At 43.8% G+C, this 13,427-nt stretch overlaps 1 protein-coding gene across 4 annotated transcripts in view; it reads right to left on the bottom strand.

Moving 5' to 3' along the window:
• The window catches only part of MYO1B (myosin IB), a 187,025-nt gene that overhangs the window by 156,656 nt on the left and 16,942 nt on the right, over positions 1-13,427 (bottom strand). The window contains exon 1 of one of the 4 annotated variants that reach the window (XM_049615265.1): positions 11,148-11,519. The exons of the other annotated variants lie outside the window; for them this stretch is intronic. The gene's annotated coding sequence lies outside the window, so the exon portion shown is untranslated. Of the gene's footprint in view, positions 1-11,147; positions 11,520-13,427 lie in introns of those variants that run through there. 4 annotated transcript variants of the gene reach the window in all.

Here is a 13,427-nt window from a genome sequence, read left to right on the forward strand (position 1 = left end):
GACCGGAAAGATGATCATCTTTGATATGTGATAGCAAACAACTGATTAAACCGTGGCTTATCACACCTTATGACTTGGACCTTGTGCCTCCAACTTTAGCGAATTCAAGGAAAATTCAGATGCTGGCGTATGTGTTGGCTACTCCTTAAGGATCTTCAAGAAAAAGACAAGCTTGCTGTGAAAGTGGCCTGTTGGAAAGCCAGAGCGGAGAATATATGGTGGTGCTAAAGGAGTCACTTTGGCTGGAGGTGGGAGATGATGAGGGGATGTGACCTGCCCACTGTTTTGCCTCTATGGCCTGAGGAAGGGAATAGTACTCCCACCTTGAAGATGTAGCACAGGAGAGGCGTCACCTGTTCTGTTGCTTCTTATGCTTCTTAACTGTTCCCAAGTGGTTTCTATTAACCAAGAGCTAAGACACTCTGCACAGCATCCACGGCTAGGTCCCACTGCCAGGAGGCAAGTTCTCAGACCACATCCTAGGTTCAAAACACTGGCAACTGGCAGATCTCTGATTCTGGTTACTAATCCATGGAAGGCAACAAATCTTAAAAACACTCTTTTTTTCAAGTTTAAGAGAGAGAGAGAGAAAGAGAGAGCACAAGTGGGGGAGAAGGGCAGAGGGAGAGAGAGAGAATGCCAAGCAGCCTCTACGTTCAGTGTGGAGCCCAACACAGGGCTCAAACCCACAACCTTGGGATCACGACCAGAATCAAAATCAAGAGTCGGGTACTCAACTGAGCGAGTCACCCAGCCGTCCCTGCTAAAACACGTTCAAGGTTCCATGCTGCCAAAGAAGTCTGGCTGACAGGGCTTAACAATTACTTGATCCTTAAAACAATCAACCCCAAGACCTCCAACTCAGGAACAACAACAATAAAACGCTAAAGCACTGCAGTCCCTGCCAAAGCAATCTTCCTCAATGCTCATCTTAAATGTGGCCATGGAAGGCCATGGACAAAGAAGATCTTGAAGAGGAGCACCTCTGAAGAGGAAGTGGCTAAGCTTTCGGCCATACAGGGGAGAGTCGCATCATGTTGGCTGGGGCATGTTACTTGCATAAGCATGGTAAGAAAGGTGTATGTGATTGTTGGGCAGCTAAAGGGGAGAGCCATTGTAGACTTTTGTCTTTCTTTTTAAAGGGTCACTATCCAGTACACAGTCCTGTTCCTATTTGCTCCTAATCTCCCTTGCAGGAAGTCCCCAGTTACCTTGTGCTGACAAGTAACCTAGTGAGAAGCAGGGCCCAATCACCACCTCAGAATTCAAAGGAGATAGATCTGCTCTCCACCCCAAGGAAAATGGCTTATGCACAGGTCGATCTCATCCTCCTGGGACTTTGAGTCCTAGGTGATGGTGAAAGCTGGGGGTGACAGCTGGAGGTAATACTCCTCACTCAGCAGCAACAGTAGCAGCATGAAGACCAGAAGGTTCCTGCAGCATGGCTTCTGCTATGGATCTTGTTGCCCAGCCCTCTAGCCTTTCTTTGGTTCCTGCCTATCTTCCAAGACTGTATCCTTCCTGGGCTTCCAACCTCTCTGCAATTCTGTGAGTGTCTACATCTTTCCTGCATTGCAAGCAACCAAGATCCCTAACTGACAGGAACACTACGTACAGTACCCAAATACAGTACGATACCACTGTTACAGCTTCATTATTATGTAAAACCTAACCTTTTTCTCCCTACATTGGTGAAAGCAATCTACAAAATACAATCACTGGGGTAGCCTTTGGAGGAACGACAGAGGAGCTTGGAGGCAGGGTCTCTTTATCTAAAAGTGTTGATTTAGCCCAGGCACCAGCCCATCTACTGATGACAGATGATTCCATGGGTGCCCCAGCTTTCCACCTGTTTATTCATCCAAGAAGAGCAGAATACATGATTGCAACCATTATTTTCCCAACCTACTATAATCTCATAAACTTCCAAAATTACTACCTATATTTCGATGTATACCAATTCATTTACTGGCATCTTTCTCAGTGTAAAAATGCCATTTAAAACACTGAAAGCATTTCAAAAATTCCTCAAAATCCCAAAGAATACAGCATAAACATCCTATAGCATCTTAAAATGGCCACTTGTAGCCTAATATTTAAATATAAGTAGTCTACCCTTGTCACCACCCTTAAATTACAAGCCACCTACCACGTTAATGTCATCCGTGCCTGGGAGTCAAGACCAGCATTCTCCAAGCCAAAAGCCCCACAGAGACAGCCAGACCAGGGGGCACTTCCCCCGTGAAATGCATGGTCATTCCATTCAATAGCAAAACAGCAACAGCGAAAAGTTTTTCCAAATTAATAATTAATTTGCTAACAATTTAACAACAACTAAGAAAAGATGAAGGATAAACTAAAATACAACATCTGGTGGTCTCCCATGTTATCCAGAGTTCTCAGAGTTAACACAGATGAGAACAAACATATATTTTTAAGTTGAACTGGTTTTATCGTAAAATTTGAAAGGACATTCACAAAACTGAGCTGAGGTTGCCATAATTAACAAAGATTAAGATTGAGTCATTAGCATAATTTTAAATATGAGGGGAATTTTTATTTTTTATGTTTATTTATTTTGAGAGAGAAAGAGAATATGTGTGCATGGGGGCAGGGCAAAGGGAGAGGAGACAGAGAGACAGAGAGAGAGAGAGAATGAATCCCAAGTAGGTTCCATGCTCAATGTGGAGCCTGACACAGGGCTCCTGAGAGCATGTTCTGAGCCAAAATCAAGAGTGGGATGCTTCACCGAATGACCCATCCAGGTGCCCCTAAATTTGAGGGAACTTTTAATACCAAGCCATAAAAACCACTTGCTGGAAAACTTAATGAAAGCAGACATCTATTGCACTGGCAACTGTAAATGAGGACATTTGAAACACATCTATTATAATGTCATTAGCAGTATAGTCAGAGGGAACACCTTCGGGGAGTCTTCTTAGCATAAGAACACAATTGTTCCCATCTGACTCTGGTTCCACTCTTGACCTCCCTGCAGGGTGGTCAAGTACGCATGATAGCCCCTCTGCTGGATAAATCAGCTCTTTGGTGTCAGGAGTCACAGCTTATTCATCTTTATTTCCTCAAAGGCAAAGTGCACTGCCTTTGCACATGGTAGGCATTCAGACAAATACAAAGGGAAAACAAGTATGCAAATTTACGATTGACAACTGCATCGTTTAGTAATGCACGGTCTCTCGCAGCTGCCATGGTTGGTCTGACCAGAAGGCAAAAAATGACTGTTGCTTCAAGCCACTTTGATCCATTCCTCTGAAAACATAATATCATCAACAAAGGACAGGAAACAGAATTGAGCCACTTCACTCCCAAAGAGATTACTAAAGCTTTTAAGAATAACATGAGAAATATATTTAAGCAACAAAACTGGGCCAGTGTGGCAAGATTTCATGAACAAAATAAATCTCAACAAATCCTGATGGCAAAACAAAGGCAAAAGAGGGGCCAAGTCTATAGGACGTGGTTCAGTACCTAATACGATGAGCTAAGTGACTGAGAAAAACTGGAATTTCCTTCCTAGATCTTTTAAAACAGCACGAATCTCCTCTCTGAGAGCGATTAGATTAAATTTCCACGCAATTGAGCTCAACCACCATTTACAGGATTGAGCCCCTTTGGTCTCCGGCACTGTGTTCAGTGCGAAGGGCACACAGAATAATCTGGCACTTCCTCCTCCCCGAGGTATCCCCTCCAGAAACTCACGGTCCAGTATGAGGCAAGAAAAGAAAATAAACCACTTTTGAAATTGCAGATAACCTTTTTAATGATTAAACACAAAACATATTCACTATAGGAAAAAAAATCAGAACATACAGATGAGCAAAACACAAGCCAAAGTCAACACTCTCACATTTTAGTCTGAACCCTTTTGAATTCATTAGAACCCTTATGAAACCCGATTTTTATAACCAATGAATTGGCCATCATTTCTGGTTTTATACATTTTGACATAAATTTTGATAAATTTATAAATTTTTATATATTTTTGCCTCGAGGTAGGAATGTGAAGCAGATCTATAGGAGCTGTGAAACTCTTAAGCTCCGCCAATAACGACCCCACCGCTTTCCAATTCAGCCACCTTGCCTGGCCATCTGCCCCTTTATTCTTCACCTTTTCCCCTCCCTGCAAATTAGCAACCCCTATTGTCAATAGCCGGCCCATCAACCATCTAGCTCACTTGGCTGAGTCTAACATCTCAACACATGTCCACAACTTCTATCTCCTACCATCCCATACCAAAATACCCCCCAAACAAAAACAGAACCTTCCTATTCCCACCCCCAAATCCCGTAAAGTCTCAACAGATCCAGTTTCTCATCCTTGGCCACTCCCTGTCTCTTACTTCTCCCCCGACCCCACCCCCCCCCAGCCAACCTGTCTCTCCCCCTCCCTTCTCATCCCTTCCGCGTTCTTCCTCACTGTGACTGCCCTAGCTCAGCCTTCATCCTTTCTCACCTGGAAGACAACAGCCTTCTCACTGGTCTCTCTCTCTCTGCCTTGTTTTGCTGCCACAGCCTCTGCCATCCCTCTGCTTCCCCCATGCATGGGTCACATTTCCCAAGTTGCCTTTCGAAAACAGCCTGATCAGGTAAGCCGTGCTTTAAAGCCTTCAATAACTCTCCAGTCCCTTTAAGCCAGTATTTAAATTCCTTAGCAGACCATCAAAAAAGAAAAGAAAAGAAAAGAAAAGAAAAGAAAAGAAAAGAAAAGAAAAGAAAAGAGAAAGAAAGAAAGAAAGAAAGAAAGAAAGAAAGAAAGAAAGAAAGAAACACAGAATCACCTCGATATGACCCAGCAATTCCTCTTTGGGGCATAAAAACAGGGACTCAAAAAAGAAACGTGCACACCCACGTTCGAAGCAATACTATTCACAATGGTCAAAAGGTGGAAGCAGCCCAAGGGCCCACCAACGGATAAATGGATAAACAAAATGTAGTATGTGCCTACAATGGAAGAGTATTCAGTCTTAAAACTTGAGGAAATTCTGACACATGCCACAAAATGGAGCAAACCTGAGGACGTTACGTTAAGCGAAATAAGCCAGTCCCAAAAGGGCAAACACTGCATGATTCCACTTACGTGAAGAACTAGAGTAGTCAAATTCCTAGAAACAAAGTGGAATTTCGGTTACTGGCCAGGATGGGAAGTTGTCTCATGAGCACAGCGTTTCAGAAAAAGTTCTGGAGACGGACGGCGGTGAGGGTTGCAAAACAACTTGAGTGCACTTAATGCCACTGAACTGTACACTTAAAAAGGTGAACGTGGCAAGTTTTTTGCTGTATCTCTTTCACCGCCCACATAAAAATTCCTCATCAGGGGGGCGCCTGGGTGGCTCAGTCGGTTGAGCGTCCGACTTCAGCTCAGGTCACGATCTCGCGATCTCGCGATCTCGCGGTCCGTGAGTTCGAGCCCTGTGTCGGGCTCTGGGCTGATAGCTCAGAGCCTGGAGCCTGCTTCCGATTCTGTGTCTCCCTCTCTCTCTGCTCCTCCCCCGTTCATGCTCTGTCTCTCTCTCTCTCTATCTCAAAAATAAATAAACGTTAAAAAAAAATTTTTTTTAAATAAAAAAAAAAAAATTCCTCCTCAGGGATCGAGACTTCACAACCTGACCCCAGCCCTCCTCCTCAGGCTCTTCTCCCCCTGTTGAGCCCACCACCCATGGCAACATGCACAACACGCAAAGATGCGAAGGCCTTCAACAGTTCCTTGGCCCAGGCCATTGCTGATGGGTAGACAGCAGCCCGAACAATGCCGGCTTCCAAGGATCGGCACGTAGGACAGAGACTACAGTCAGGAGGCTATGAGGCAAGCAGCATAGATCCAGGGGATGGGATGTGTCGTTCAGGGGAGCATCTGCCGGACTCCTGCAGAGGAAGCTCATCTGAGGAGAGGAATGAGCGCTTCATTGCAGAGAGAAGCAGCACGGAACCTCGTGCAATGCTTTAGCTCCTGTAGTAGCTACTTCTAGTAGTAGTTCTAGTAGAAGGCTCTCAAGAGGTTCAGCTAAGCTTCATAAACCCCCTGACCTGGGCTAGAGTGAGTAGCCACTCCTCACAGGCAGCAAGTTCCAAGCAAGCCAGTAGACCTCCTACACAACGGTGCAGCCACTGATCCCATCCTCCCTGGAGAAGGCTTGAGTTCTCCGGGTGCTGACGCCCCACTGCCCGGCCCAGCGGCTGACGCCCACAGCTCCAGCGTGGAGAGCAAATGAATGAACGCATGTAAGAGAGACACAAGCCATTTTTCCTTCCAAGACTGTATCCATCACCTCTACCCCTCCCATACAGGCCACAACAGGCACAGGACAATCAGAGAACCCCCAAGAATGGAAAGACTTGGGACAGAAACCAATGGGCAAGACGGTTTCGCAGTATTTACCAGCCGAAAGGGCAGGCAGAGCGGTAGGACAGTTGACCCCAGCAGCATGGTTTTCAAAGGAGAAGAGAGTTGGGGGGCCACACAGAACCACACAGGGTGCTCTGGAGGGCTCCTCAGAGCACATGAGAAAGTGGGCACCGGCATGCATCTGTGAAAGGGCTCGGTGACTGATTCTCACTCCCATCAACATACTTCCTTAGGGAAACTGACATAAGGCATGTCAATTCACGGCATTTACTTCACAAAATACCATTATGTGACTTCCCAATTCTTTATTCCATCATTAAAGCCACTACGTATTGAAGGTCCTCCCTTCTCTATAGCTTTTTGTTACTAATATTTAATGGATTCTTACAGGTTGGCTTTTGTTAGAATCTTGGATTAGGGAAGAAATAGGCCCAGCTACTGGGCAACTTCTATACAGTAAGTTGTTCTCATGTGTTCAAACACTGGATAATACAGAGAACATTAAATTATCAATGATAAGGTAGAACAGATTTGGACAGGGACTTAAAACAAATAGCTAAAAGCATTCGGAAGCCTATAAGCCAGGAAGCCAGACTCCAATCCTAAAAAGCTCTGTCTAATGGAGGGGCAATTAAGTCAACATTCTGGTGACCTAGGAGTTAACACTCCATGGGGTATCTCCCCACAGGCAGATGGGGGCCAGGAACCACCCAGCCTTAATGCTAAGGTTTGTTTCAGTCTGGGTATAAAAAGGCTGGCCTACAAACAAACACCTTCAACCAGGAGCTCAGCTACCCTCCATCCCAGGAACAGGCTGCTTATTAAGGATTTAAACGACAGCACAGAACTTTACAATTCGTAACGTGACAGGTTAAAAGAAAGGTTTTTTTCCAACTGTGAAAATGGTGAGTATATTACCTAGACTAATTAGAAGGATTTTTGAGTCAAAAATAACAGTGGCTGCTATGACAACATTGAAGGTTTTGGATTACAAGCTACCAACTATCTCTTCTGATGTCTGAGCAAAACGTCTTTAGATCTCAGGCAAACCCGTCTGTGAAGAGAGAAATGGACCCAGAAGGTGTTGCACAGCTGGTTTCTGGAAGAGGCAAGGCAAGGAGGAAGCTTTTCTGACTGGTCTGAGTGGTCTTTCACCCATCTTATATTACATACACTCATCAATCTGATTCCCGAATCAGCAAACTCTTCACAACACACCCAGTTTTTTACAGAGAAGCTTCACTTCCACACTGGGAAGCGTCATTTTCTACAGAAGTTTTGGGGCAAGAGTTTGCCATGACTGAGAATTCCCTTTTGATGTGCCCCAACACGGAACAACACAGGCTTTGGATCACAGATCCGGGCTCAAATCCAAGGGAATTCATCTCTGGAATTTGAACTTCTGATCTAAAACCTCAGGGATGACAACATCCATTCCACAGGGTGATTACGCAGGCTGCTGAGGAAGCAAAGCCCCGAAGAGGGCAGGGTCTCATTGGATGCTAGACCCCTCCCTTCCCAATGCCCACTTCCTCTGGCCCTGAGGAGCTCACGTACTCTTCTTGTGCTGCCTTCTGGCAGGTGTGTCCAAGGTGAAAAAAAAAAAAAAAACCTAGAGAGCTGCCTCATTTGCACTAGGCATTCCATGGGGTTCGGTGCCCTGAGGAGGAAATGCAGCCAACATCACTGTCCCACCATCATTTCCCAGAGGAAACTCTACACAGTCATGGCAGGGACAACTGCCAAAGGGCAGGCAACATCGGAGAATGCCATCCACCACCCCACCAAAACTGGGTCTGAAAGCCCCTCCCAAACCCTCCCTCTCCAGCCAGCACCCACCCTGGCACCCCTCACCAGCCAAAACCCTAGAAGATCTAGAATGGACAGTAAACCGTGTGGCTTTAGGGGGAAGTGATGGTCACACTCTCTTACTCCCACCGGGTATTAGGAGAATTAATGAGCTAACGTCTGAAAAGTCCTATGAGTTCCTATGGAACAAGGTAGCCAAGACCCATAAACCTCTGTTATGGCCAGAAACACAAACTCAGCTGCACATGGGATGTGCTAATTACAAGCCACAGACTTCTCGATGTGTTCCCTCAAGGTAGATAAAAAAAAAAAATTCCAAGAAGCTGACTATGTTTAGATTGGCAAACCTGAGACCCTAGGACCCCTAGGTAAATGTAAAACGGCTCAAATTTAATTGGCACACCAGACAGCTCTGATTCGTTCCTGGCCGGTGCACAGACACCAAGTGCGACCAGTGGTTATTAAACTGAATACAGCCCCCAGGGGAAAACCAACTTTCCTTCCAAATGAATTAATTGGCTTGTTAATCTGAGAGTCCAGATCTCATCCCACAGGCTCATATCCCGACCAAGTCATCCTGTCCCTTGCCCCCTTCATGTGCTTACGATGCTTGTAGATTCTTCCTTTCTCTTCTCTTGATACCTGATCACATCATCCCATCAAGTTACTCCCTTACAATTAGAAGTACAGTGTGTTTGTTGCACCTGGTACGCACTCACACAGGGTTTCCCGTCCCTGTCGGATCCCGTACATGGATCAGATTTTGAAGACACCTGGCTGAACAAAGCCACTCACAATAAAACAGCCCAGGGTATGTCAGAGCAGACCTACCTTATTTTAAAAGGTACCTTCCTATCATTCAGGCTCTTTTAAGTGACAATGGAGGGAAATGTACTGAATTTAGTGCACTTGTTCTTTGGGGGAAGGAAGCAAGTTATCTCGCAGGGAAACAGCAGCTGTTGCATTCTGCAACAGACCACAGAGGTTAACATGACTACCAAAGCCGCTCCAGGAAAAAAACACCCAGAATATCCAAGTCGCAGACTCAGCTCTGCAGCTAGCTGAGAGCGAGACCTTGGGCACACTGCCAACGCTGAGCCTCAGTTTACCCACAAAGGGGGAACACATCATCTCCCAGCCCGGTCCTAGTCCGTCATTACTGAGTCAGCAAAAAATGCTCAAATCTGGAAAGACTGAGTTTCTTAATTTTGGGGTGAACATGCATCCTGTGTCTGGTTATAAAGAATGTTGAAAACCAAGAATGCCAGTCCACAAGAATCTTTCTCAATGACATTTACTCAGAGGTTAAGGAAATTAGCTCTTTATTCTGACCTCATCAGCAAAAAAAATAATAAAAAAAAAAAAAAAAAAAAAAAAAAAAATGTATTAAGGGTCTAATCATACATAGCACAGAAAGAAATGGATGGAGTCAACAGGATCTTCATAACTGCAGGCATCAAGGCAGGTGTGAATGCATTCTCTGTTTACACCTATATGGCAAGCTACAGAATGGCACGGACTATTTTAAAAAGTTAATCCAGTCATGAAAGCAAAAAGGGGTCTAAAGATTACAAACTAAGGAACCTATATACTAGTAAAAAGAGAAAAAAATATGTATTACTCAATAGTATGTCTTCGGTAGTATCTTTGTACTTGTGCTTAAGAAAAAAATTGTAGGGGCGCCTGAGTGGCTCAGTCGGTTAAGCGTTTGACTCTTGATTTTGGCTCAGGTCAAGATCCCAGGGTCGTGGGATCAAGCCCCACATGGGGCTCCATGCTGAGCACGGAGCCTGCTTAAGATTCTCTCTCTCTCTTTCTCTCCCTCTACCCCTCCCTTGCTGCTGCTCTTTCTCTCTCTAAAATTAAAAAAGAATAAAAGATTTAAAAAAAAAACAGAAAAAAGTTTTTAGAATGATAAAAACTCAGAAACTTCCTCAAGCAGTTACCCGCTAAAACAAAATCTAATAAATAAACTATGTCATCAAAGGAAGAGATGTTTATACATTTACATTAGGATTTCATGAGTGTTTATTAGTTGAGAATTGATCAAACAAAAATAGCTAAGATGCTTCCAAAAAAGACACTGATGATGTAAATTCAGAAGGCAAAACTACTTTGTCATTAAAAAAGAATTTTTAAAGAAAATAGCTAAATTGCAGTGGGTTACTTCACCTAAGTTTAGATTAAAATCAACAATCAGAATTTGGAAGTATTTTCTGGGCCAGTGTTTTTCTAATTTTCCTCATGTTGGAAGCATTACTAAATTTAAAATCAAATGTATCATAACATAATATGTTAGATTGCCTCAAGTACATTCTAAAGTATTTATGAAAAACAAACATACAACAAATCAACCTATAAGGCATGCCATAACTCGTAACTCTTTTTAAGTCACAAATTAAAATGTTTTTTACTAAAATTTGTTTACTAAATTTAAATTTATAAATTTTAACAAAGTTTGAGTAGTTCTAATTTCCAAAAGTTCTGTACAATATAGCAATTATTTCAAATATTTATATACAGACACAAACATGCAAATCTCCCCCCTTGCTGCCATACACATACTTTTTTTCCCCTTGAACAGAAGGGCACACTTAACCTGTAAAGCTACACAAAATACAGTTTTTAAAGTTAATCGGCTTGGCCATGTACAAAATAATTTTTCAATAAATTTTTGCAAAAGAAATTTTAGTAAGAAATAAAATATTCAATAGTGAACTGCGCTGTATATGCCTGATTAAGAAAAGTTGATTTCCTTCTACAAGTAATTTATCAAAATAAAAGGTTTTCAAAATAACACATTATTATATTGTAAGTCATCAAATCAAAAGGCATAAAAACTTAAAATTCACAATCCACCCTTAATCATGTCTCTCAATAGGCAGGCAGACAGATAGATTAAAGGAAAACTATAGAGTTCTTTTTAAATGACATAATTATAAGATCCCCTCGTTTAGGAATTAAAACTGCTTACCAACTCTTGTTCTCCATTGTTTTTTCCACTGATTTAACTAGCACTTTAGCATTCGGTTCGTATGAAAGGAAGAGACAAACATTCGTTGTGACAGGGAGAACACACTGAGTACAACAAATATTTTGCACAGAGATAAGAAGGGAAAAGTAGGTCAATATCCTGTGGCCAGGAAGAAGCAGCCTGAGCTTCCATCCAGGACTATACTATATGATTAACCAGACTGGACTCTCTTCTCTCCAGGCTACTGCTCTGACCCATGTAGCTGGTATACACAGACTCTGGGAGAAAAGAATGAGACATGCATCTACTACTTCCCAGTCACTGGAAATCTGAGAAAACAAAATACTTCAGAGCAATATAACTAATAAAGTAAGCGCTCACCTAGGGCAGATGATTCGCCTCCAAAGGAGCAATATAGAGACGAGGGTTTATGTTTAGAGGTGGGGCTATTACGGTGTAGGAGAATCAGAGGAGGATGGCTGAAGGCATGAAACTTGACCTTGGCTTTCTGAGGATGAGCAGTATGTGATCAAGCAGAAAAGAACTTTGAAGCATGAAGTACAAAACATTCAGAAGATAGTGACTAGGCGGAATGGCAGAAGACAGCAGGTGCGAGGCCCTGGCGGGCCATGACACTGCGAGGAAAGGTACACTGAGACAAGACTGAGAGTCCAAGCTAAGGAGCTTACAGTTGGAAATGTGGGAAGGGGTGAGAGAGGAGAGGGAAGAGTATCTACGGTGTCCATGTGGCAGTCAGCACATCCAGAGGGCAATAAGTGTGACTGAGGGTCACTGGTGATAGTACAATAGAAAATAAAATCAAAGACAGCCATTATAGATGATAGAGAGCCATCAAAAATGCCTTGAGCAGCGACAGACAACAAAAAATCTAAAGGAGGTTTTATCAGTGGATAGTCGAAATTAGTTGGGAGAGAGCTAGAAGCAGGAAGCAAGATTGCTCTGTGCAGTTGTTCAGTTTGTGCACTGCATACAAGTGGGCCGGGCCAAGGGGGGAAATGGACACTGACATCAAGTCAAGCTCCTGTGGGATAGTGTTTGCTTTGAAGGGTACCTTTTTCTTTTCTTTTTTTCTAAATGTTTATTTATTTATTTAGAGAGAAAGAGGGAGAGGGAGAGCATGAGTTAGGGAAGGGAAGAGAGAGGGGGAGAGAGAATCCCATTCAGGCTCCACATTGTCAGCACAGAGCCTGACCCGGGGCTCAAACTCTCGAACCATGACATCATGACCTGCTGAGCCGAAATCAAGAGTCAGATGCTTAACCAAATGAGCCACCCAAGCACTCCTGAAGGGTACCTTTGTCTAACTGTGTAAAGGTGCTTTACGAGCTAGCAGCAGGGAAACCAGCGGGGGGCACAAATCTAGCAGTTCAGGAATAAGAACTAGGGTAGAACTAATGGAAATGAAATAAGAGAATAAGTGCAAGAGAAATAACAGATGAATCTATCACAAAAGGTGGAATTCTGATGGAGGGGGCAAGGGGGACAGGAGGGTTTGAGACTAAAGTAGGCTCTCTCATCCAAATGCATAAGGATTGACAGTTTGGCTGCTGGGCTTAAATTTTAAAAATTCAGTCAAAGTTGGAAGTCATTTAAAAAGATAAACCTGGGGCACCCGGGTGGCTGAGTCGGTTAAGCGTCCGACTTCAGCTCAGGTCACGATCTCACGGTCCGTGAGTTCGAGCCCCGCGTCGGGCTCTGTGCTGACAGCTCAGAGCCTGGAGCCTGCTTCGGATTCTGTGTCTCCCTCTCTCTCTCTGCTCCTCCCCCATTCAGGCTCTGTCTCTCTCTGTCTCAAAAATAAATAAACATTAAAAAAAAAAAAAGATAAACCAAAACATATTATTTTAAATCAAACCCTATAATCATACATTTATCTGCCCATCTTTCTGCTGTAAAGCGGAGGCCTTTTCTTTGAGTCTGTGTCCACTGACTATAGTAACACAGCAGTACTTTCTTTGATAAGCCATCTCATGGCACCACCTTCCAGGTCTAATCTCTGTAAAGAAATGGTGAGGCTGTAAAGACACGAGAGAAACAACAGGGAGCAGACCACATTATTCTTGACAAATGCTCGACACTCCTCCCTGTGGGAAGATTTTACACCCCCACCTCGCTGAATGTAAGCGTACGTCCGTCATACGTACCTCACAGCTGTCTTTCCCTCCAGCCCAGGGATCAGCAACGCTCCAGAGGGCGCTGCTCCCTCAGACTCTGTCCTGGGGGACAGAGGACGAGTGAGGGTGACATGGAGCACAGCCA

The sequence above is a fragment of the Panthera uncia genome (assembly GCF_023721935.1).
Source record: "Panthera uncia isolate 11264 chromosome C1 unlocalized genomic scaffold, Puncia_PCG_1.0 HiC_scaffold_3, whole genome shotgun sequence".
Lineage (NCBI taxonomy): Eukaryota > Metazoa > Chordata > Mammalia > Carnivora > Felidae > Panthera > Panthera uncia.